This window comes from Bos indicus, chromosome 17 (assembly GCF_029378745.1).
Source record: "Bos indicus isolate NIAB-ARS_2022 breed Sahiwal x Tharparkar chromosome 17, NIAB-ARS_B.indTharparkar_mat_pri_1.0, whole genome shotgun sequence".
Lineage (NCBI taxonomy): Eukaryota > Metazoa > Chordata > Mammalia > Artiodactyla > Bovidae > Bos > Bos indicus.
Genome location: NC_091776.1, coordinates 51,290,791 through 51,314,294, shown reverse-complemented (window position 1 = coordinate 51,314,294; position 23,504 = coordinate 51,290,791). Strand labels below are relative to the sequence as shown.

General features: G+C 54.4%; 1 protein-coding gene across 17 annotated transcripts in view; it reads right to left on the bottom strand.

Annotated features, from left to right (window-relative positions):
* NCOR2 (nuclear receptor corepressor 2) overlaps nucleotides 1–23,504 on the bottom strand; it is a 237,298-nt gene that overhangs the window by 200,809 nt on the left and 12,985 nt on the right. For 16 of the 17 annotated variants that reach the window (XM_070769371.1, XM_070769385.1, XM_070769387.1 and 13 more), the window contains exon 2: nucleotides 2,105–2,151. The exons of the other annotated variant lie outside the window; for it this stretch is intronic. The gene's annotated coding sequence lies outside the window, so the exon portion shown is untranslated. The remainder of the gene's footprint in view (nucleotides 1–2,104; nucleotides 2,152–23,504) is intronic. 17 annotated transcript variants of the gene reach the window in all.

Sequence of the window (23,504 nt, the reverse complement as noted above, 5' to 3'; positions counted from 1 at the left end):
AGATCCCCCACCCCAGCCCCCAATGGTGGGATGAGGAGGGTCTCAGAAGGCCCCTGAGCTGCCAACTGGGAGCTCCTGGGCATGGGAGGGGAGCCTAGATCATCCACCCAGCCTCCATGCCCCCTGGGGCCCTCCCTCCCAGCTGGCCCCACCTGTCCCCAGACAGGACTCATCTCTGGGCTGAGGAGCCACTTGGGTCCTGCCAGGGGGGCTCCTGGGAGCACTGGCTTCCTCAGCAGGGGGAGGGACCTCCTCTCTCCCTCCCCGCTGTCTGCCTCCCGCCTCCCTCACACGTGATGGATCGCCCCAGAGGAGGAAGCTAAGTGCTTGCACACAAAAAGCCCTTTTATCGTCCTCGGGTGGGCCACTGGCGTGACAAGCAGATAACTCAACCACAGGAGGAAGGCTCTCCATTAGGCCTTCGATGGGGATTGATGGAGGACAGAGAGGCAGAGGAGGAGAGGAGGGAAAAACACCCCAGGCAAGGCCACCTGCCTTCTAACTTCAAAGGCATCATGAAGGCCAGGTAGAAAGCCCGGCTGGGCTGATTACCTCTGTGGGGACCACCACCAGTGTTGCCCATGCTCCCTGCCTCCAAGATGAAACGTACTCCTGCTGTGGGACCAAAGGCCTGGCTCAGGAAGCAGACAGCCTCCAAGGCTGTCCTTCCCTCCTGCCTACTGGAGAGCCCCAAAGGCTCAGGAACAAAGGAGTGAGGCCTGACTCAAGAAAACCCCAACCAGGTGACTCATACAGACTCCTGCAAACCAGGAGGTCCATTCCATATAGCCTCAGGGCCTTTGCACAGGCGGTTCCCTCTGCCTGGGTCACCCTTCCTCTAGAGACCTGCACCCTTCCTTTCACTGCCAGGGGCCTGGGTTCAATCCCTGGTCAGAGAACTAAGATCCAACAAATTGCACTACACAGCCAAAGAAAAAACAAGCCTGTGCCCAGCCCGCTGACCCACCTCTGGTCTGCCTTCTCTTTCCCCTGACACCCCAAACTTTGCCAGTGCCCCCATGGCCTCCCTCCAGTCCCTCTGGGGGACAAGCTCTCTGGAGAGACCCCTGCCTTCAGAGGTACCAGGTGGGTGGTGGAGGCAGAGAGGGCAGTGGGCACAGACATGCCCAACACGGGCCTCAGTCTGCCCAGTGAAACGGCTGTGAAATGGGTGCGTTGAGGAAGAATCCACTGGGTTCCCTGGGAGGGTTAAAGAATTAGTCTCAGCCAGCTCTTTGCTTCCAACTGGGACATGGAACAGGTGATCTATGCATGCCTCCCCTTCCTCATTTGTTAAAATGAGAATAACAGTCCATTTTGCAGCATCACCATGAGGGTGACTAAATGGGGTCACACGAAAAGCCCTAAATGGTGATGGACTTTTGAGCACCTCCTCTGGGCCAGATGCTGTCCCACAGCAGCCCACTGAATCATGGCAGTGACCCCCGCTGGGGACTGCTCATTACCCCTGGTTTACGGAAAGGGAGATGGAGACACAGGGAGGTGAGCTACCTGCCCTGGGCGCTCAGCATGAAAGGGGCCGAGACTGGGACCCAGGTCACTTCTCCCACTGGGCACAGTGACCACAGTGGCGCATCGGTGTCCAGCCCCGCACCCTCCTCCAATATCCAACGTCCCAACTCAAGGGCCTGCACACTGGCCCTGCCCTCGTTGAGCCTGCACATTGGCCCCGCCCACTGAGTCTGCACACAGGCCCCGCCCCCTCTGAGCCTGCACATTGGCCCCACCTGCTCTTGAGCCTGCAGTCCACCATCAGGGCACAGAAGCCATAGGCCCGTGAACCCCAGAGATGGAGAAAATGCATAGTCCTACAGCTGCACTGTCGGGGCAGCTCCTTCTCCGAGGCCCTGTCTGAACAGCACTGCCTCCAGTTAGAAAATATTCCATCCTGGAGGACCCCACAGCCTTCACAGTGGGCAATGGTGCTGCCCATTCCACACCCCATGAAGCCACACGGAGCGCCCCACCACCACCACATCCACCCACCAGTAGAATATGGCAACCCAGCAACTTTCGACCCACCACCCCGAGGAGGTCCCAGCAATATGCTGGAGACAGCAAGTGGGGACAAACAGGAACCTACCAGAAAAAGCCGCCAGCAACTCCGATTCCTCAGAGACTCCCGGGGACCTGCAGGGGAACATGCGGGTCTTGTTAACAAGGATCCCAGCCTCCACTCATGGCCCAGGGCATGACCACATCAAAGTGCAGGTAGATGGCAAGGCCCTGGCCTGGGCCTGGGGCCAAGTATTTCTCCATGACAACCCTATGAGGCGGTACTGCTAGCTCATTTGACAGAGAGGGAAACTGGGGTTCAGAAAATCAAAGTCTCAAGTCCCAGGATCCACAACTAGGAAGTCATGGAGCTGGGATTCTAATCCAAACTGTGTGGTTACAGAGGCAGCCCACACCCCAGCAAAGCCCGCCCAGGGACCCCGGGCCTGTGTTGGGGGCCCAACAGTGTCGGAGCAGCAGTGGTGGATTACAGTGTTGCCATGAACATCCTTCATTAACGTCCCAGGGGACCCCATAAAAAGTCAGTAAGGGACACCCGAAGGAGGGGTGGGCCTACTACTCGCATTCAAGAATGCCTGAGTCACCCTTCAAAGTCAAAGCCCCACAATAAAAACAAGCATCCAGGATATAAAAAGCACTGCTGCTGCTCCTGCTGCTGCTAAGTCGCTTCAGTCGTGTCCGACTCTGTGCGACCCCATAGACGGCAGCCCACCAGGCCCTGCCGTCCCTGGGATTCTCCAGGCAAGAACACTGGAGTGGGTTGCCATTTCCTCCTCCAATGCATGAAAGTGAAAGTGAAAGTGAAAGTGAAAGTGAAGTCGCTCAGTCGTGTCTGACTCTTCGAAACCCCATGGACTGCAGCCTACCAGGCTCCTCCGTCCATGGGATTTTCCAGGCAAGAGGACTGGAGTGGGGTGCCATCGCCTTCTCCGATAAAAGCACACTCACAAATAAATAAGAACCAGTCAACCCAATAGAAAAATGAGCAAAAAGACTTGATAGCACTTTGCAAAAGTGGATATAGAGATGGCCAACGAGCACGCGAAAAGATGCTCAATATCATTAGTCAGCAGGAAAGTGCAAACTAAAAACAAGAGACCAGGGACTTCCCTGGTGGTCCAATGGCTAAGACTCCCCACTCCCAATGCAGGGGGCCCAGGGTTCGACCCCTGGTTGCGGAACTAGACCCCACATGCCAAAACTAACAGATCCCATTTGTTGCAACTAAGACATGGCACAGCCAAACAAATAAATATTTTTAAAAATAAGAACAAGAGACACCCTACACATGCATCTGGATGGCCAAAATAAGACAGACAATACCAAGTGTTGGCAAGAATGCAGATCAACTAGAATTCTCAGACATTACTAGTGGAATGCAAAATGGTGCAACTACTTAGGAAAACAGTTTGGCAGTTTCTTACGAAGTTAAACATACATTTGGGTGACCACATGACCCAGCAATTTCACTGCTGGGTGTTTACCCAAGAAAAATGAAAGCATATGCTCACACACAGAGTTGTACCAATACGTGAATGTTCATAACAGCTTTATTCATCATCACACACACAAAAAAACTGTAAACAATATATCCATCCATAGACAAAGGGATAAACAAACAGCGGTACATCTATACCACGGACTACTACTCTACAATAAATTCAAACAAACTACAGACACAACCACATGGAAGAATGTCAGATACTAAGCTCGCATCAGGATTCCATTTAGAGGATTCTGGGAAAGGTAAGACTCCACTTTCACAAGAGATCTGCAGAGGCAGTCACCCTAGAACAAAAGAAAAATGTTTCCCACAAAAATTAGAACACTGATCACCTATCTCCTTAACAATCAGTCATTAATCTGCACCCAGGTGTTTATGCATTCTTTACTGTGTTAGCCTCTGCACACACACAAAAAGAACAAGTAAACAGTGGGCTTCCCTGGTGTCTCAGATGGTAAAGAATCTTGCCTGCAAGGCAGGAGACCCATGTTCGATCCCTGGGTCAGGAAGATCCCCTGGAGAAGGGAATGGCAACTGATTCAGTATTCTAGCTCGGAGAATTCCATGGACAGAGGAGTCTGACGGGCTTCAGTCCATGGGGTCGCAAAGAGTCAGAGACGACTGAGCAGGCAACACACTTCAAACAAACAGTAATGGGCAGACCACTGGACAGAGATCAAAAACCTGGCTGTGGTCCCAGTTCTTCTACTAACGGCTGTGACCTTGGGCAAGCCCTCAGTTCTCTCTGACCTCAGTTTTCCCATCCAGAAGACGGGCCTACTCCCCAAAGCCATCTCCAAGACCCGTCCATTCACAAACATCTCTGCCTTAGCTGCACCTTCAGGGAACCTCCTCTGCATCAGAGGCAAGTGGAGCTGAGGCTACCGGCGCTCACAAGGCCACTGCATGTAGGGCTCAGGCTCCAGAACCAAGCTCCCTGGGTTCAAATCTGGGCTCTGCCCCTCTTAGCTGTGTGCACCCTGGGACAGGTAGCTTCAACTCTCTGAGCCTCAGTTTCTTCCTCTCTAAAATGGGGACGAGGGAATTTAATTCCCTGGCGGTCCAGTGGTCAGGACTCTGAACCGTCACTGCCGAGGGGCCAGGTCTGATCTCTGGTCAAGGAACTGAGATCCTGCTAACCATGCAGTGCAGCCAAAACAAATTCTTTTTTAGTTAAAAAATAAAATGGGTAAGACGAAAGATAAAAACACTGACCTTACAGGGACACCGTGGAGATGAAGTGCTTGCAGAGCCGACGTGGGCTCAGTTCCTGCTGGACATTACATTACCCCGATGCAGGGGCTGGCAGCTAAGCTCCAAGACTCAGAAGTCCTAAAAGGGGCCGCAGCCGCCAGTGGCTCAAGGGGGAGGATCCTGCCCCTTCTCTCCTATTCTTTTAAGTTTTTTGGTTTTTTTCCCACTGTGATGCCTCCAGGCTAAGTACTTGTCCTGGGCAGCTGCAGAGACAAGGCCAAGCAGGAAGGCTAGAAGTAGGGAGACCAGGTGTGTCTCCATAGCCTTCCCAGCCCCGGGCTCCCGGGAGCCTCCATGGCCAGTCCCCTGCAGCAGATCCTATGAAGGGCTCAGGCAGGGTCAGGTAGGTGAGCGCTCTCCCCAGGAACCACCTTGGAAGGGCAGCTTGGAGATCAGATCCCACCTGCTTTCCACATTCTCCCAGCTCCAGCCAGTCCCCAAATGGAATCCTCTGATGGTGTGGGGTCCAGACTGGCTTGGGCCAGCCCCAGGGTCACAAGCCCCGGGAGAACAGACAGAGTTCTTTCAGCAATGCTGGCAACATGCAGGTCCAGAGAGCAGTTCCCAGCCTGAAGAATCTGGGGACTTTCCAGGAGAAGCCACGCCAAGCCCCAAGGAGGAAGGTGTGCTTGGCCCGAATCGGGGTGGGGAGGAGATGGGTTGGCAACACGAGAAGATGGTGGGGGCAGGCAGAGAACAGCTGATCCCAGTGCAGATGTCGGAGCAGAGTGTGTGTGAATGCTGAAGAGACAGAGCTGATCATGCAGACCCTTCGGAGGGTTCTGCATGCAGAAAGGGACCGGTCCCATTGGAATTTGGAGAGTGCGTTTTTCGGGCTCTGGAGTGGAGGATGGGTGGAGATGGAAGTGGGACAAATGGACAGGATGGAGACTATTTTGCAAGTAGCATCCACACAGATGAGGGATCAAAGAGGAGCCCTGGTGGCCATGCTGGGCTCCCACAGCCTCCTGGCCTGGAGACGGCTCTGGGTTGGGGAGGGCAGGAGAACCACATACACTTCCTGTAGCCTTTCTGGGTTCCAGCTGCTTCCCTGTTACCCCATATAAGTTCCACAACCATCCTGGAAGGTGGGGGTGGCCTCTGTTTTCAGCCCAGGAAGTTGATGCTGAGGGTGGGGGTAACTCACCCAAGGTCATCCCACTAGGAAGGGAAGGAGCCAGGATTCCAATCCAGATCTGAGCTCTTTAGGCCACGGGAGCCAGGTCACTGGGTGGGGGATGGGCAGAGGGGTGTGCAGTGCAGTAAGACCTTCCTTGGGTGTGAATAGGAGGAGCACGAGGGGGGAGATGGCTGCTCCGGCCCCCAGGTTGACCCCAAGCTGCGGGAACTTCCCACCAGAGCCACACCCACTGCAACCTCCCTGGGCCTGGAAAGGTCCCCCTGCCCTGGGCCTCCTAGGAGGCAGGCAGCTCTGACCCCTGTGCAAGGGAGTCCAGTCAAGGAGCAGACCCCCTCATTCAAAGTCTCAGTCACACCTGTGCTCGCACACTCAGCTGTTCATGCCCACCCTCAGTCACACACACACACGTATTCATGCACACATGCTAGGTTGCTTCAGCCGTGTCAGACTCTGTGCAACCCTATGGGCTGTAGCCCGCCAGGCTCCTCTGTCCATAGGATTCTCCAGGCAAGAATACTGGAGTGGGTTGCCATGCCCTTCCCCAGGGACTCTTCCCCACCCAACGATCAAACCTTCTTCTCTTATGTCTCCTGCATTGGCAGGGGGGTTCTTACCACTAGCACCACCTGGGAATTCCCAAGGCACAACCAAAACTTTAAAAGGAAAAAAAAGAAAAGAGCAAGATAACATCAAAAGGCAGTGACTGCAGTAACAGACAGAAACCAGGGTGAAAGTGAAAGTCGCTCAGTTATGTCCAACTCTTTGTGACCCCATCCACTATACAGTCCATGGAATTCTCAGGCCAAAACACTAGAGTGTGTAGCTTTTCCCTTCTCCAGGGGCTCTTCCCAATCCAGGGAACGAACCGGGGTCTCCTGCATTGCAGCTGAGCCACAAGTAAAGCCCAAACCAGGGCAAGCCTGCAGTGAATGACAAGAGCAATGGCAGGTGAGGAGGAAAATAGGAAGACAGAGAGCGTGTCCCAGGAGGTGAGGGTTTTATCACTATTTCCAGTGAGGCCACAGGAGGGGAGTAGCACATTCTGAACTGTCACATCACCAAGTAGAACAGTGTGAGGCAGGGCCAGGGAGACACCTCCAGGTCAATCCCTGAGGGCTCCATGGAGGCGGTGTCCTCTTCCCCAAGCCCAGCATCTCCCTGCACAGGCGTCTCTCCTAAAGTCAGAATCTCAGGGCTCCAGCCTCAATACCAGTTAAGTGCTTGGTAGTTGAGCCTCAGTACTTCCAGGCCTTTCTCCCCAGGCCACCCAGGGACAAGGCCCTGACTCTGCGGGCCCCCTGAGGCCCTGGCAACACCTGGCCTTTGCCTCCACCTGTCCCTTGGGCAAGTTGCTAAAAGCGATTGCCCAAGCCAGGGCTCAGAACAAATCCTCTCTCCCAGCCCTGCCTCCTCCGGGCCTCCAGCCATGCGGGCTGCACCCTCGGCAGGGCCCCCGGGGGGCACACTTTCCAGATGTTGAAGGAGCCCTTGCAGTGCCTGAAGCCTACAGGCAAGCAGTGACAGAAGTTAAGGTTCCAGTCCCGGTCGGCCACCACCGCACTGGGCACCCAAGTCACTTTATTCCCTGTGCCTCTGTCTCCCCCTCCCGCTGAGTGTAAACTGAGGCGTGGTAACAGAGTCCCCTCAGAGGGTTGCTGCGATGATTAAATGAGTCAATACAGCTCAGCCTCTTGGAACAGGGCACAGTGTAGACCTCAACAAGCCCTTTCGTTAAATTTATTTGGCTGCACCAGGTCTTAGTTGTGGCGTGTGGGTGGGATCTAGTTCCCCAAGCAGGGATCAAACCCGCATCCCCTGCACTGGAAGGCAGATTCTTAACCACTGGACCACCAGGGAAGTCCCTCAGGTAGGTTATTTATTATCCCCATTTTACAGATGAGGAATCTGAGATTTGGGGAGATTGAGTCATTTGCCCCAGGCTCATATGGCTAGTGAGAGAAGTCAGGACAGGTGCCCAGGCGGCCTTAACTGCACACATGGGGCTGAGCGCTGTTACTGGTACTGGTACTCTCCTCTGGGTTCTCAGACCCTCAGTCTAAGGGCAGTAGTAACCTGACCCGATCCTCCGAAGCTGCTGCTGCCCATCTCCCTGATGGACAGACTGAGGCTCCAAGAAGGGATTGCACAGCCAGGCTGCCATTCACCTCAGTGGTCCGCCCAGTGGGCGGGTCCTCCACGATTCTCCCCCAATCAGTGCAGAGGCCAGAAGCCAGCGCCCAACCAGAAGCAGGAGCCACAACTAACCACTGTAGTCCCGCCCAGTCATCACCTCCTCCCAGGGCAGGTTCACCGCCTAGGCTCTGCCCATCCAGCCCAGTACCGCCCCTCAGAGAGGAGATGCTCCACCCATAGTCCCTGTTATTTCATCTCAATATCCTCAGTGGGCACAGGTCAAGTTCAATCACTCGGCCAATAAGCTTAGGGGCTGGGACAAGGTCCCCAGCCAGGACCCTCGGGGCCTGAACTAGGTACCTCTCCGAGTCAGCCTTGGAGAAAAGACGCTCCTTCACCAGCTGCTACTGCTGCTGCTAAGTCGCTTCAGTTGTGTCCGACCGTGTGCGACTCCATAGACGGAAGCCCACCAGGCTCCCTCGTCCCTGGCAGCCCCTGCCTTCCCACCTCAAACTCCTTCAGTAGCACAGATCATGTTCCACAAAAATCACCCAGGGCTTGGGGACAACTGCAATGCCTGCTACTTTGAGGAAAGGGAAGTGACCCCCACTTGAGCCTCCACGTGGCAGTGTGAACTTGCTAGGCCAAGATGAGCCAGTCACAAAACGTGCTCTATGGAGGCCCTAAACAGGACCCTGCAGATCCCGACACTGCCCCCAAGGGGCAGGCATAACTTTTGGAAGCTGTCCCTGCAGGCTGAATTTGGGGACTTCAGGTGCAGTGTGACCCAGGGCAGGAGCAGGCCAGGGCCCTGAGGCATTAGAGGGTGGCAGGGGGTTAGGGGGGTTCCTAACACCCCTCTCAGAACCTCCTGGGCCTGCTGGGCACATCTCTTCACACTAGATGAACAGGGAAGTCTCCCCTGTCCCCTGGGGCCAGGTGTCGCCCTTCCCTGTCACTGCAGTAGTAAGCAGGCCAGACAGCCAGAGCGAGAGGGAGGCGGCCCCTTCCATTTAGAAGCCACTGGGGTATTTTATTTTCCTTCTCAAGTGACAGCTGAGGCTGGTGATCCTTGAAACTGCGGAGAGGCAGTCACCAAGAGTTCACCCAGGTCTCTTATTCCCCACCAGACCACGGCAGTCAGCGACAGCTGAGGGGCAGGGGGTGGGGCGGCGCGGCAGCCAAGTCAAGACCACGGCCAGCAGGGATGTTGAGTGGACAGGACCTGGGGGAGGACAAAGTGGGGAGGAGGGGCTGTGGCCCAACAGAAGGGGATGCATGGCCCCGCCCAAAGGGGACACAGCCCACCTAACCATGGGGGGCGCCGCCCCACTCCATGGGGCTCGAGGGCCATCCCAGGGAGGCACACAGTCAGGAGAAGGAGGAGGAGTAGCCCTGAGCCCTGCCCATGAGTGCCCCAGCCTCCAAATCACCCGTCTGGGCTCCCTAGAGACCTGCACCGATTGCAGGTGAAACAAGCACAGCAGTAATAATAGTCCCCTCCTGTAAGTGCGCTCACTTATGCCCGGTTCTGGGCCACCTATCCTGACCCCATTTCACAGATGGGTAACCTGAGACCCAAAATAGTTCAGCCACCCACCCGAGCTGGCACAACCAGTGAGGGGCAGAGAGATGGGCACCCGGGGGACTGCCCTTGGCCACCCCATCCTCCACCCCCTCCACCCTCAATTTGACCTCGGAACACACTTTTCAGAAACCTCCCGCCCATCTTCTCACTACAGGGTGTGGGGCCATCTGCGGAGACAGCAGCCAAAAGGAGCAATTAGACGCCAGGAAGGAGCCAGGATATCGACCCATTTCTGGAAGGAAGGGGGGATGGGGGGGGGCTCGGGCCACACCCAGTGTTGGCAGCCTGGCTCCCAGCCAAGTCCAGGTCAAGGCAAGGCAGGCAGCACAGACCAGGCTGGGTTGGGGGCCGGGGTGGGGCGGGGTGGGCAGCTTTGCTTCAAGGCCTGCAGAGACCCAAGAGATGCCCTCTGTCTGTCCATCACCAGCACCACCAGTGGCAGACACCTGGAACCCCCCGTGGCTTTCTCTGAGTGGGCACCATGCTAAGCCCTCTAGCTTACTAACTGGTTTAATTCTTACAAGCATCGTACGCACGAGTTACCATGACTCTCCCCCATTGTACAGATGGGAGCAATGAGGCAGAGAGGCAAGAAAGTGTACCCAGGGTTCCCACAGCTAAGATTTGCATCTGGGTGTCCACTTTAACCACACATCACCTCTGCATGGGAGTCCCCTGAGGGATGGGAGATGAGAGAGGGCTTTCTGGGAATGGGGCACTGGGGACTGCATGGGGTGGAAACTTCCAGAAGCCTCTGGAAGTCCCTCAGAGGCCCCATCCTGGACTCTCTGTAAAAATAATTCAGTTTCTACCCTGTAGGAACACAGGGCAAATGCCCTAAAGGGCTAGCTACAGGGTTCCCTGGGGAAGAGGCTGCCTGATGGTCAGCCAGAAGGGAAAACCACTACAGCGTTCCCAGGCCCAGCCCCGCAAACCCTGGGCTTCCCTGCCCCAGAGCAGGGTCTGGGCCATTAGCGGCTGCAGGGCAGGGGGGAGGTGGGGGGTGTGGGGTCTTGAGGGCAGCGGGTGGGAGAGCAGGGGGGTCATGGAACCATGCATGGATCGCCAGAAGCAATTAATTGTCTGGGTCAAGAGATGGTGAAAGAGATTTGTCACCCGGGGGGCCCAGGGAATATTCCGAAGAGTCCAGCGACCCTGGCGGGGCGGGGGGGGGGTTGCAGCAGGGAGGGAGGGGTGGTCCCCACTGACTGGGAGGGGGAGGGAGATCAGGACCTCTGGAGCTCTCCATTCCCCCTCCCCCAACCCCATCCCCGCCACACATGTCACACTGGCAAAAGCTCTTGTCTCCACGGGTAACCCCTCCCTTCCCCAACACCAGCCTCTGTCTGACCCACCCCAGCGTCCACGACCTGCACACCAGGGAGACCAGCCCTTCCTGCACAGAAAGGGACGGAGATGCCTGGCAAGCGAGTCCACACACAGAGTCCTGGCAGCCCAGGATCCGGCCAGAGACCTGGACCCAATCCCAGCCGCACCAAGTTTGAGCTAGGTGACCAGGCCTGTTGCTTAAACTCTGAGACTGCTTCCTGTGCTTTTACAAGAGGGAGGCGATAAGCAAGGGAACTAAAGCCAGGCTGGCTCAGGCACAAATGCCAGCTCTACCATGTTGTTAAGCCTGACGCCATCACTTGGCTTCTCTGAGCCTTGGTTTCCCCATCTGTAAAATTGGGGGAGGTGGGGTGTGATGCCAAGGGTTACTTTGAGTGGAAATACACAGCCGGGGCTCGGGGCAAACTCACCATCAGGGTTCACCAGCCCGCCACCCCAGGGACCCAGGCCCAGCCACCCCAGAACCTAGGACACCCAGGCTCAGGCCCCCAGCCTGGTCAGGATGACAATACCTGGAGCACAGACCCCCCACCCAGCCTCTGCAGCAGGACCCAGTGGGAGACGTAGGCTGCCATGGCCACCATTCCTTGACTGGGCTTGGCCTGTTATAGAGAACAGAACACCCTGGACACACACAGCCCTCCACCCACACCCTCCGAGGACAGATGTGGAGCGGGTACGGGGCATGGGCTTCCCCCGCGTTGAGTGCCCACAAGGAGCTCCCAGCTTTCAGCCCTTCATGTCCACACCAAAACCCTCCACGCACACCCTGGGTACATGCGGCCCTTGGGATCCACTGTTCGATGCCAGTAAACACCCTAAACACCTCCCTCACTGCCCCCACTACACAGATGAGAAAACTGAGGCCCGAGCACCCAGCAAAGGGCAGCTTCAAAGCCGGCTCTTTGTGATGTCCCACAGGTGTTCAGAAGCCCAGGTCGCTGGGGCAGGGAGGCGGGGGCCAACACTGAGTCAGAGTGAGAAACTCGACGGAAACTGAAAACAGCCCTGGAGGCCCCACGAACTCTCCAGAGTGAGTCGCGCTGATTCACAGCCGGGCTCTGTGTTGGAAAGTTCCTGCTTCTGTGGTGGAGTGGGGGTAGGGGGCCAGGGGCACAGCACAGCCACGAGGCAGGCAAGCAGTGAACTGCTCTAGGGCCTTTGTATCACATCCAGCCCTGCGCCCCACCCGGGGCCCAATCAGGGAAGTGCCCGCAGGGATGTTCCTGGCTGGAGGGCAGGCAGGCAGGAAAGACCACAGAGCGCAGCTGTGGTGACCTGAGGATCTGGCCTGAGACCTAGCTTCAAATCCAGGTTCCCCTGCTTTCCAGTTGGGTGACCCCGGGTGTGTTGCTTAACATCTCTGAGCCAGTTCCTCACCAGTGAAACGGAAATTCTCATCTCACAGGACTCAGAGACTTAGTGAAAGTGTCCATACAGACTGCTGAGCATACAGTAAGAGCCCAATAAAGACGCATCTTTTTCAGTTCCCAAATGGGTTTTTTTATTGAGGTGAAATTCATACAACATAAAAGTAACCATTATAAAGTGAAAAATTCAGTGGCCTTGATTACATTCACAGTGCTGTGAGGTCACCAACTCTAGTTCCAAGCATTTCCAACACCCAAAAGAGAAAAGAAAACCCCTATTCACTGAGCAGTTTGCCTCCACGCCCCCTCCCCTCCCCCCAGCCCCTGGCAACCACTCATCTGCTTTCAGTCTCTATGGATTAACTATTCTGGACATTTCATAGAAACGGGACCACGCCATATGCAGCCCTTTGCGTCTGCTTTTTTTTCACTCAGCCTCATGTTTTCAAGGTCCATCCTCACTACAACATGGATCAGCACTTGTTCCTTTTTTATGGCTGAATCGTATTCCATTGTGGGGATGGACCAACTATTTATTTTTTAAATAAGAAGAATAAATGTGCCCTGAATAATACAGAAAAGCAATCTGACAATATATACAAATACACACAGACGTGAAATACTTTAAAACTTGCAATGTTATAAAATAACCGTAATGCTCTGGCCAGAAGGAAGAACCAGTTGGCTGGAGAGAGGGGACCATAGTAGCCCCAGAGCTAACAGTCCCTCCCTCAGGGCCTTTCCTGCTCAAGCGTCAGGCCTCCCATATCCAGGCTGTGCTGTGCTGTGTGACCCTGGTCAACTCCTTACCCTCTCTGGGCCGCCAGTTCCCCATCTGTAAACAACGGTCATGGAAAGGACCCTCTCAAGAGGGATTTCCCACCAGAAAGGCGAGAGAGACTGTGGCAGCCAGACTGTGGAACCCATCAGGCATGGTGCATGTCACCCAGGGAACTGCCAGGCTTCCCGGTGCTGGTGACAGCTAGGACAAACAACTCTGGGATGTTCAGAGTCCCTATAGAAGTGGGAGGGGTTGGGGACAGGGCATACTCTGGGCCACAGAAGTACAGACACAGCACGAAAAGGGAACCTGGGTGCTCCTGCCCTCCCCTGCCCAGGGCGGAACCAAGATGTGCGTTTCTAAGGCCTGACGCCACGTCCTCACACTTGAGACATTCAGTTCTTATCGACAACCCACTCCAGTATTCTTGCCTGGAGAATCCCCGGTCCATGGGGTCACAAAGAGTCGGACATGACTGCAGTGACTTAGCACAAATGCTTGTGCCCTATAGGATGTTCACAGCACCTCTGGCCTCGACCCACTACACCTGCTGCACCTCCCTCGGGCTGGGACAAATGAAATGTCTTCAGACATTGACAAATAATCCTGGGGGCAATGTCACCCCGCTGACCCCATCCCCACCATGGTCCCCACTAAGAGCCTCTATTCCTGGACAGGAAATGGCAGTGAGTGGTACCCACCCCTCCCCTGGGCCGGCCCTCTGGTCTGGTCAGTTCCAGACAGGGTAGAACCCCCTGAAAGGACAAGGACCCTGTGTCCAGGACCCATCCTCCTTCTTCTCCAGGTCAGGCCAGGCCTGGTCTCCCTGCCAAGAAACACACGAGCCATCCCCACTGACAGCCGATGGATTCCTTGGCAGGAAGCCCCTGTCATGTCCTGACGCCGTTCCAGGCACTGGGGGCTCAGCTGTGGATGAGATAGAAGCAGCCCCTGCTTTCCTGGAAGTGACTTTCTGATGTGGGAAGGCCAACAACACACCAAGGAATGGAATCAACTGAGAAACTTCATTGATCAACAACTACGTCTTGAGTGAGGGGCTGGGATAGTGGCTTGGAGTGGGGGGCGGTGCTTGACTGGGCAGCCAGGAGGACTTCCTGAGGGTGATATATGACCTGAGACCTGATGACAGTCACCATGCCAATCACAGGGAACAGCATTCCTTGTGGGGGAACAGCAAGTAGAGAGGCTGAGTACAGAGGTCAGGGTGGGGGAGGGATGTGGCTGGAGACACATCAATGCAGGGGGGAGGCGGGCAGCTCCCCAGCATGCTCAAAGCCTCTAGTTTTATTCTCAGAGAAGGAGGAAAAGTAGGGAGGGAAGAATGTGAGACCAGAAGCTGAAGATTCTCATTCTCCTTTGGAGAGCATGAAGAAAATGGTAGGAACAAGAATAGATGGATTCCAAGGCCAGGAAAAGGCTGGATGGGTGCCCAGGTCAGACAGTGGAGCAGGGAGGGGGACCACAGTACCTGGCCTGCTATTATGAAAGCAGAGAGGGTCTCAACCACAGTGGTCCCATCCCCCACCACTAAGAGCATATTGTTATTTTTGTGTTGTTAGGGGGTCTCCTAGGCAGGGTCCCCACCCTGGAACATCTCAGAAACAAACAGGGATGTTTTTGGCTGTCCTGTGACTGGCACTCGGCCAATGGGACAGTCCCACGCCGCGAAAGGCACCCTCCCCACACAATTTTCAAATAACCTGGCCGTTAAAAAAAAAAAAACAAAACCTGCCAGAACTGATCCAAACACTAGCCTTTTCTTGAACATCACTTTCATGTGTTTCCAGAACCGAAACGCCTCTGATCTCACTTGCCTCGGATCGACACTTACTCATGCTGAGTAGGAGCCAGCAGCAACTTCCTCCCATTTCCTCTTATACTACAATGGGGCATACACTGATTGTTGTTGTTCTGGTTAATTCTGTGCAAAGTCAAGACTGTATTCAGGAGGAATCTCAGTGCCAAGGAGTAAAGGGGATTTTCCAAGATATCCCCAACGGTTGTCAGGATGCTGTGTGGCTCTAGGTGAGTCAGCCAACCTTTCTGAGCCTTAGCCATTTGCCTGAAACACAGGGAAAGTGAGGATGTGATCCTCGCTAGCTCACGAGATGGAGAGGACCGGACGAATGAACGCAGCAAGCGCCTGCTGCTATTCGACACAGAAAAAGCACACGGCCCCGGTTCACCACGTGCAGCTTGAAGGGACTGGAGGTGGATGGGGCAAAAGCCCCCCAGCACAGGCCCCGGGTGGGCAGGGGGTGGAGGAGAAAATCCTGCACTCCCCAAATGGCCAGGTGGCGCCTCGCCAGCCCGGCTTTCATCTCCAGGAGATAAGCCGCCTGCTCAAGTTCACGTTCAGGATCAAATGAACCCACTTAATCGCCTTAGGGATCTCCACTGAGCCGGCTCCTCAGGGACTCGGGGAGGAGGGCAGCTGAGTTCCCTCCAGCAAAGACCCCCACTCGCACAGCCAGGCACAGAGAGGACACTGTTGCAACCCGCCCACACCTCACTCACACCCCCGACCCCACCCCCGCAATGCCTATTGCAGCGACTCCCCAAAGGCAGATGTGTGCACACTGGCCTTGTGAGTCTGCACACATCATCTGCTCACCATCACAAAGCATCTTGTGTGCCCTGTGGCCCAGGAAGTGTTAGTGTTAGTTGCTCTGTCGTGTCCAACTCTTTACAACCGCATGGACTGTAGCCCGCCAGGCTCCTCTGTCCATGGGATTTCCCAGGCAAGAATATCGGAGCAGGTTGTTGCCATTTCCTCCTCCAGGGGATCTTCCCAACCCAGGGATCGAACCCGCATCTCTTATGTCTCCTGCAGTGGCAGGCGGATTCTTTACCACAAGCGCCACCTGGGAAGCCCACAAGGTGACAGGGTTCCCCGCAGGATCAGCAGCAACCCTTAGGACAACACTTCCTCCATTTCGCAGAGGGGGAGACTGAGGCAGGGACGGGCCTTAAGGCACCACCACATCCCGATGCCAAGTCAGGAGCGGGTGAGCAGAGTGTCCAGCTAACGCCTCGGTAGAGGGGGAGCAGCCAGGGTGCACTTGCCTGACATAATCCCAGCCACATCTTAGAACTTGGGAGAGCTCCTGACACCCGGTAGGTCCCCTCAGTGAGAGCATCCAAATGAACAAAATCCACACACTGGACACAGACTCCGAGGAAAACTCCCTCACAGGACGTCTCTGCCCTCCTAAGAGCACCACAGGCATCCTGGGGGGTGTTTGTGGCCCCCCCAGAGGACACTGGGCAACCTCTGTCATCATTTCTGGTTATCACGATGGGTGGAGGGTACCTAGCGTAAAGACCAGGGATGATGCTAACCATCTGACAGTGCCCAGGACAGCCCCCAAATAGAAGCATCCACCCCAGCAATGTCCAGGAACATCAGCAATGTCCAGGCGAGAAATCCTGCAGCACAACATTCACTCAAGCATTAATTGGGCACCTCCAGCATGAACAAGTAGAAGGCAATGGCAACCCACTCCAGTCCTCTTGCCTGGAGAATCCCATGGACGGAGGAGCCTGGTAGGCTGCAGTCCATGAGGTCCCTAAGAGTCGGACATGACTGAGCAACTTCACTTTCACTTTTCACTTTCCTGCATTGGAGAAGGAAATGGCAACCCACTCCAGTGTTCTTGCCTGGAGAATCCCAGGGACGGGGGAGCCTGGTGGGCTGCCATCTGTGGGGTTGCATGGTCAGACATGACTGAAGCGACTTAGCAGCAGCAGCAGCATGAACAAAAGCCTGCAAGGAGACGAGGTCACAGAGGCGAGGTTTTGTGTTCAGAGTCACACAGCGACTGCAGGGCAAAGGCAGGTCCCATGTCCAACTGACTCAAAGCCCCATCCCAGAGCTGCCAGACACCTGCCCTATTCCTGAAAATTCTGACCCACCAGGTCTAGAGAAGGGGCTGCAGAATCTAGACAGTTCCCCATTCCCTCTCCCCATGGTCACATCCAGGCAGCAAAGGTCAGAACTGGTCCTTTCTATCCAAACCCACAGACACTAAGATGCCAACAGTCTCTCTGGGGGATGGGAATGTGGTTGCATTTTTTTTTTTAATATGCAGGCTTTTTTGGTTTCTTCATTTTCCAATTTATAGAGAACACATCTGTTCTGCTTCTGAAAACCAAGAAAGAGACTTCTCTAGTCCAGTGGTTAGGGCTCCATGCTTCCACTGAAGGGGCCACGGGTTCAGTCCCTGGTCAAGGAACTAAGATTTGGCATGTCACTTGGCACCACCAAAAAATAAAAAAGAAACCAAGAAAGTCTTTTTTGTAAGGTAGCTGTCAAACCACATGTCTTACCCAAGGCCCTGGCTGCTAGGAGATCTTACACCCCAATGCAGAGGGCCAGCCAGGGCAGCCCCCTTGCAGAGCCTGCCAGCATCATCTAGGAGAGCCACAAGCTGGCGGTCTCACTCCCAGGAATACGCAGAGGAGAACAGCACATGAGCACCTGGAGGCACCTGGAGAAGCTCCAAACGCTGCAACCCACCCCAGCGGCATCTAGGGAATACACCGATCACGTGTCCTGTATCACCATGACAAGACGCTATCTCTACAGAAGTTAAAATTCATTGAGATCTAACTGCATCAAAACGTCACAAATCACACACTGCTACATTTTAAACAGATCACCAACAAGGACCTACTGTATGGCACATGGAATTCTGCTCAGTGTTATGTGGCAACCTGGAAGGGAGGGGGGTTGGGGGAGAATGGATACATGTATATGTATGGCTGAGGCCCTTTGCTGGTCACCTGAAACTATTACAACATTGTTTGTTAATCGGCTATCCCCCAGTACAAAATTTAAAACAAAATTTTTTTTAAGCCACAAAATCCTAATTTATTTTTTTGACTGTGCGGTTCGTGGGATCTTAGTTCCCTGACCAGGGATTGAACTTGGGCCCTCAGCAGTGAGAGTGTGGAGTCTTAACTGCTGGACCACCAGGGAATTTTTGAAAAATAACAGTAATAGGTACACAGGCTTCCCTGGTGGCTCAGTGATAAAGAATCTGTCTGCAATGCAGGAGCCATTGGAGACTTTGGTTTGACTCCTGGATCGGGAAGATCCCCTCGAGGAGGGCATGGCAACCCACTCCAGCATTCTTGCCTGGAAAATCCCAAGGACAGAGGAGCCTGGCAGGCTACAGACCATAGGATCACAAAGAGTCGGACACAACTGAAGTGACTTAGCACACAGTAGGTACACAGTTTTGTGTATTACATTTTTAATCCTCAGAACGATTCTAGAAAACACATACTACTTCAGTCCCTATTTTACTTAAAGGGCAACTGAGGCACAGGGCAATGCCTCGCAGCTGATAAGAGGCCATGGAGGGGGTGGGAACCCACGCCATCAGAATCCCTGCTCGGAACCACTTCGGTCTGCTTGCCTGTCTCAGCGTGGAGAGGAAATTACTAGGCTGAGTTATATAAAAGCTGTCGATATTCGACCACTTTTGACCTACAAAACTGGCAGAGTCCCACAGCTCGTTCCGATAGCAAACTGCAGAGCGGCACACGCAGAAAGACTTGGCCACGTGCATCTTTTCTGCCTAGAGATGAGACAGGGCTCCTAGGTCCTTCGGGAAGCCAGACAGAGGCCCCTGCACGTGTGACAACATTTTTAGAAGGGCACACGTTCAGTGGAGAAGTGGTAGTCTCCAGGGGAGGGGACTCAGGTGACCAGAAAGTCATCTGCAATTTTTTTTTTTTGGGAAATAAAAGGCAGCCACCTGGGACTTCCCTGGTGGCCAGTGGCTAAAACTCCATCCTCCCAAGGCCTGGGTTCGATCCCTGGTCAGGGTACTAAACACCATGTGCTGCAACTAAGACCCAACACAGCCAAATAAATTAAAAAAAAAAAAGGTGGCCCCCTTAGCTGGTGCCCTGGAGCCCAGCCTCCTGGACCAAGGCTGACTAGAACATTCCTAACCTCTCCCCTCTACCCATGGCAGCCTTTCTGCCCCTGAATCCCACATAGCCCATCCACAGACAGCTGGGTCCCCAGGACCTGGTCTCCAGTGCCTCCGCCCCCAGGTTGGAGAAGCTCTCCCCACCTTAAGATCCAGTTTCATTTAATTGCAGGCTTCAGGTTTCTGGACGCCAGCCCAGAGGACTTTGGGGCTGAAGGCGTGGGTCATTTTCTTCCTTTTTCCAATAAAGCTGAGAAGGAAGCAGTGTGTGGCATCGCCCATCTCCTCTGAGAAGGTTCAGCACCTGCCCCTTGGGAGACCCCACCCAGGAGAATCATCTGTGGCTCAGCACAGTGGGGAGACAGGCTGGGGACACAGAGTTTTCTCTGGCCCTTCATCTGAGCCAGGTACTCCCCCCACTAGATTGGAAGGAATGAAAAGAAAGAAAGAAAGAACATACAAACACACAAACATCCCTACCTCGCACCATTCCTTTTCTGCTCCAAAACATCTGGTCATCTCTCTGGTTCTAGCCTTTTTTTTTTTTTTCCAATTTTTAAATATTTATTTGGTTGCATTGGGACTTAGTTGCAGCACATGACCTTCTCTCTAGTTGCAGTGCACGGGCATTTCTAGCTGTGGCGCTAGAGCTTAGCTGCCCTGAGACACATGGGATCTTAGTTCCCTGAGCAGGGATCTAACCCGTGTCTGCTGCATCAATAGGCGGACTCTTGACCACTAAACCACCAGACTTCTTTTCTTCTTTGCATTTTATTTTTTCCTCCAGCACAGCCTTTTTATGGTTTGCAGCTTCCTGTCTTCACTCCATGTCCCTCAGTCTGATTCCAAGGTTACTAGTGGCAGGGGACACACACGACCTAAGTGACCGGGCTGCCCCTGGATGCTGGGGTTCTCGGGGAAGATGCAGGCTCTGTTTGAGCTTCCTCTTGCTGCGGTAACAAACGCTCACAAACGCAGTGACCTAAAACAGCACAAATTCATTATCTCGTAGTTCTGGAGGTCAGAAGTCCGAAATGGATCTAACAGGGAGAAAAATCAGGGTGTTAGCAGGGCTATGCCCCTGCTGGGGGTTCTCTATGAGAATGCACTCTTTGTTTTTTCAGACTCTAGAGGCTGCCTGTATTCCTAGGCTCTCTGCCCCGTCCTTGACCCTCAAAGCCAGGAACACAGCATCTTCAAATCTCCTGCCTCTTCCGCATAAGGACACCTGTGATTACCCTGAGCCCACCACGACTATCCAGAATAACTTCCCCCATCTCAAGGTCAAAGGATGATTAACATCCTTAATTCCATCTGCAACCTTAATTCCCCATTGCCATGAGGACGAGATGGTTGGACGGCATCACCAACTCCATGGACATGAGTTTGAGCAAACTCTAGGAGATAGCGAAGGACAGGGAAGCCTGGCGTGCTGCAGTCCATGGGGTGGCAAGGAGTGGACACGACTTAGCAACTGAACAACAGTGTAACCCAGAACAACCACAGGTTGTGGGATTTATGGTTGTGCAGATCTTTGAAGGAGACATTCATCTGCCTTACCACCGGCTCCAAAACATCTCTAGGGCTCGAGGGAACCACTCCAAAGGCCCACTCTACAAACCCTGAACTCTAGGAGGCAACTGTTGAGTCCACGTGACTCAGTCTCTCCACACCTACACAGCGAGAGAAGGCATACCCCTTTATGTCACCTGGATGGTGAATACATATCCCAAGGGTGCTCAATCTAGCCTCTGATGAAAATGTGAATCAAGCAGAGCCCTATGGCTTATCACTAGAGACTTCTCTAAGACAACAAATAACTCATCCATCAATCTCCTCAGGCACCTTTTGTGGGTTTGAGGGGGACCAGTCATAAATCAACCTATTGTACATCTCCTACTCCAGCAAGATCCGTAACAAGACGTCCTGTTAAACCTTCTTCTTCACGTCCCTGCATTCTAGGTCAAGAACACCACTGGCACTAAGAAAGCATCTAACCTCTGGGAAAACAGAAAGCTTTGCAAGGTACAACTGACCTGTAGCATGATACTTAAACTTGGAAAACTGCCCCAAGGACCAAGACCTCACTGCGTAGCTGGTATCAGCCAGAGACAGGGGTGGGTGGTGAGGAGGGACTGGGGAAACACAGGCCACCCAATGTACCCAGCAGCACGACCAACTGGGGCATCCCTGGAGTGAGTCAGCACCCTTTCCCCATTGCTCCTAATGACCACAGCTCACTGACCCCACCCTGGAGCCGGGCCTCCAGGGACCTGGCAATGCAGACAGAGACAAGGTGAACCCTGTCCCATGACCCAACATAATGACATTAACATAGCAGCCATCAACGTGAAAGATGATAGAGGACACAGTGATATAGTCTCCTTGCTTCAAAGCCTTTGTGCATCTCTTTCCTGCCAGATAAATCTGGGAGGACGATGCCAAGGCCCAGAGAAGTTGTACAAGAATTACACAGCAACCCAAGATGGGTCTCAAATGCCCATGCCCATGCTCATGCTGACGGTCCACCTCCCAGTCCAGGATGCTCCAGGCAGCTCCATCCCATCTTCCCCTTCCTACCTGCATTTAAAAAGGGCCCATCTCCCCTCTCCAGCCTCCATCAATGCCCTCCTCCCACTTATCTCCCCTCCAAGGAAAAAACTACCCCCACCATGTCAAACCATCCACCAAGCCCTCCACACCTCCCTGGCTGCCATCCAAACACCCAGGAGACACTCATTACGGCTCAGGGAGCTCAGAGGCATCCCAGACACATAGCCAGGGGCTCAGGGGCACAGAGAGGGCAGGGAGGGCCCAAAGGTCACACAGCAAACCTGCAGAGCAACGCCTGGGGTGCACACATGCTTCCACCTTGGCACTTCCACCAGGAGAAGCTCAGTTCCAGGAGGCGCTGCGGCAAGGGGGCAGCAGCCAGAGCCCAGGTGCCATGAGCAGCTTCCTGCTTGCCACTGCGGCTGCTATTTATAGTCTCAGTAGTGGGGTCATCTTCCTGCAAGGCAGAGCCCAGGAGCCTGCGGGGAGCCTGAGAGGATGACCTCAAGGGGGATGGGCCAGGCCAGGCCAAGGCACCCAGGGCCAGCCCCCAGGGTCCACAGTCCAGGGGCAGCGGGGAGGAAGACAGAAAGAAAGTCCAGATGTTCCCCGCGACAACCACACACCAAGGAAGGGGCTTACAGGCTGTGTGCCCTGAACCAATGACATCACCCCTCTGTGCCTTGACTTCCCCATCATTAAACAGGAAAATTAACAGTTCTGACCACAAGTGTGATTGTGGTCATTGTGAGGCTCTCATTATCGTGAGGCTTAAATGAGCTAATAGGAAACAGCATGCAGTGAACTTGCCCGGAAAGCCTCTGTCAACTCAGACTCCACCTCCAACCCCTGAGCCCTGCACAGAGACCAAACAAGGAATTCGAGGAGGGAGATGGCATGCACATCACCTGTCCAGGGAAGGTCACCATCACTGAGAACACCCTAGGTGCCCTAATCCACCCTACCCCTCTAGGAGGCAGGGAGGACATTTACTTCCATTTTCTGGATGTGGAAACTGAGGCTCAGAGCAAAAGAAGAATCCAGCCCAAGAAAGGGAGAAGGGGCCCTCCCATCCCTGGGTTTCATGGAGTTACTTGGGGTCTTCTCTCTCACTCTAACAGCAGACAGGCTTCTAGGCCCTGGGAATGCTCCCCTCACACCTTCCCCATCCCCACCGCTAAGCACAGGACTCCCTTTCCTGGGATGGGGTCCGGGGCGTACAGAGCCAGGAAGGAGCTGTCCCAGGTCACAAGAACATCCAGAGGCCACCCACCCAAGGGAACACTGGCTTAAAGTCCCCCAGGCACCTGGAGTCATCTAGCTATGATGTTTCACCCCTCCTCCAAAAAAACAGCAAAGGGAACATCCACACAGCAAACTGAAAATACCAACACCACCAAATGCCAACTGAACTAAGTCTTTCTCTGAGCTCTCAGTGCCAGACAGTGAGCCCCTGCATGTGTCACCTCACTTAACCCTTCCAACAGCCTCAAGAGACCAGTGATCTGATTGTGCCCATTTCATGGATGGGGAAAACTGAGGCCTGGAGTAGCCAGGACCTTATTATCCCAAACCCCGCCCTCTCCAGAGCAACCAGCTCCGCTCTGCAGAGGACCATCCTGACCACCCACAAGAGAGACAGGGAGGGAGTAGCTGAAGGCCCAGGGACCTGGGGGGGTGGGGCAGGGTGATGTCCTGTGGTGAGTTGGAAGGGGGTTTCAGGTGAGGGCAAAGGTATCAGATGCAGGGACAGACAGACAACTTTGGGTCCCAAAACATCCTGCAGTGGGATGCCAGGTCAGGCCATGCCTAGCCGGCACCTGACAG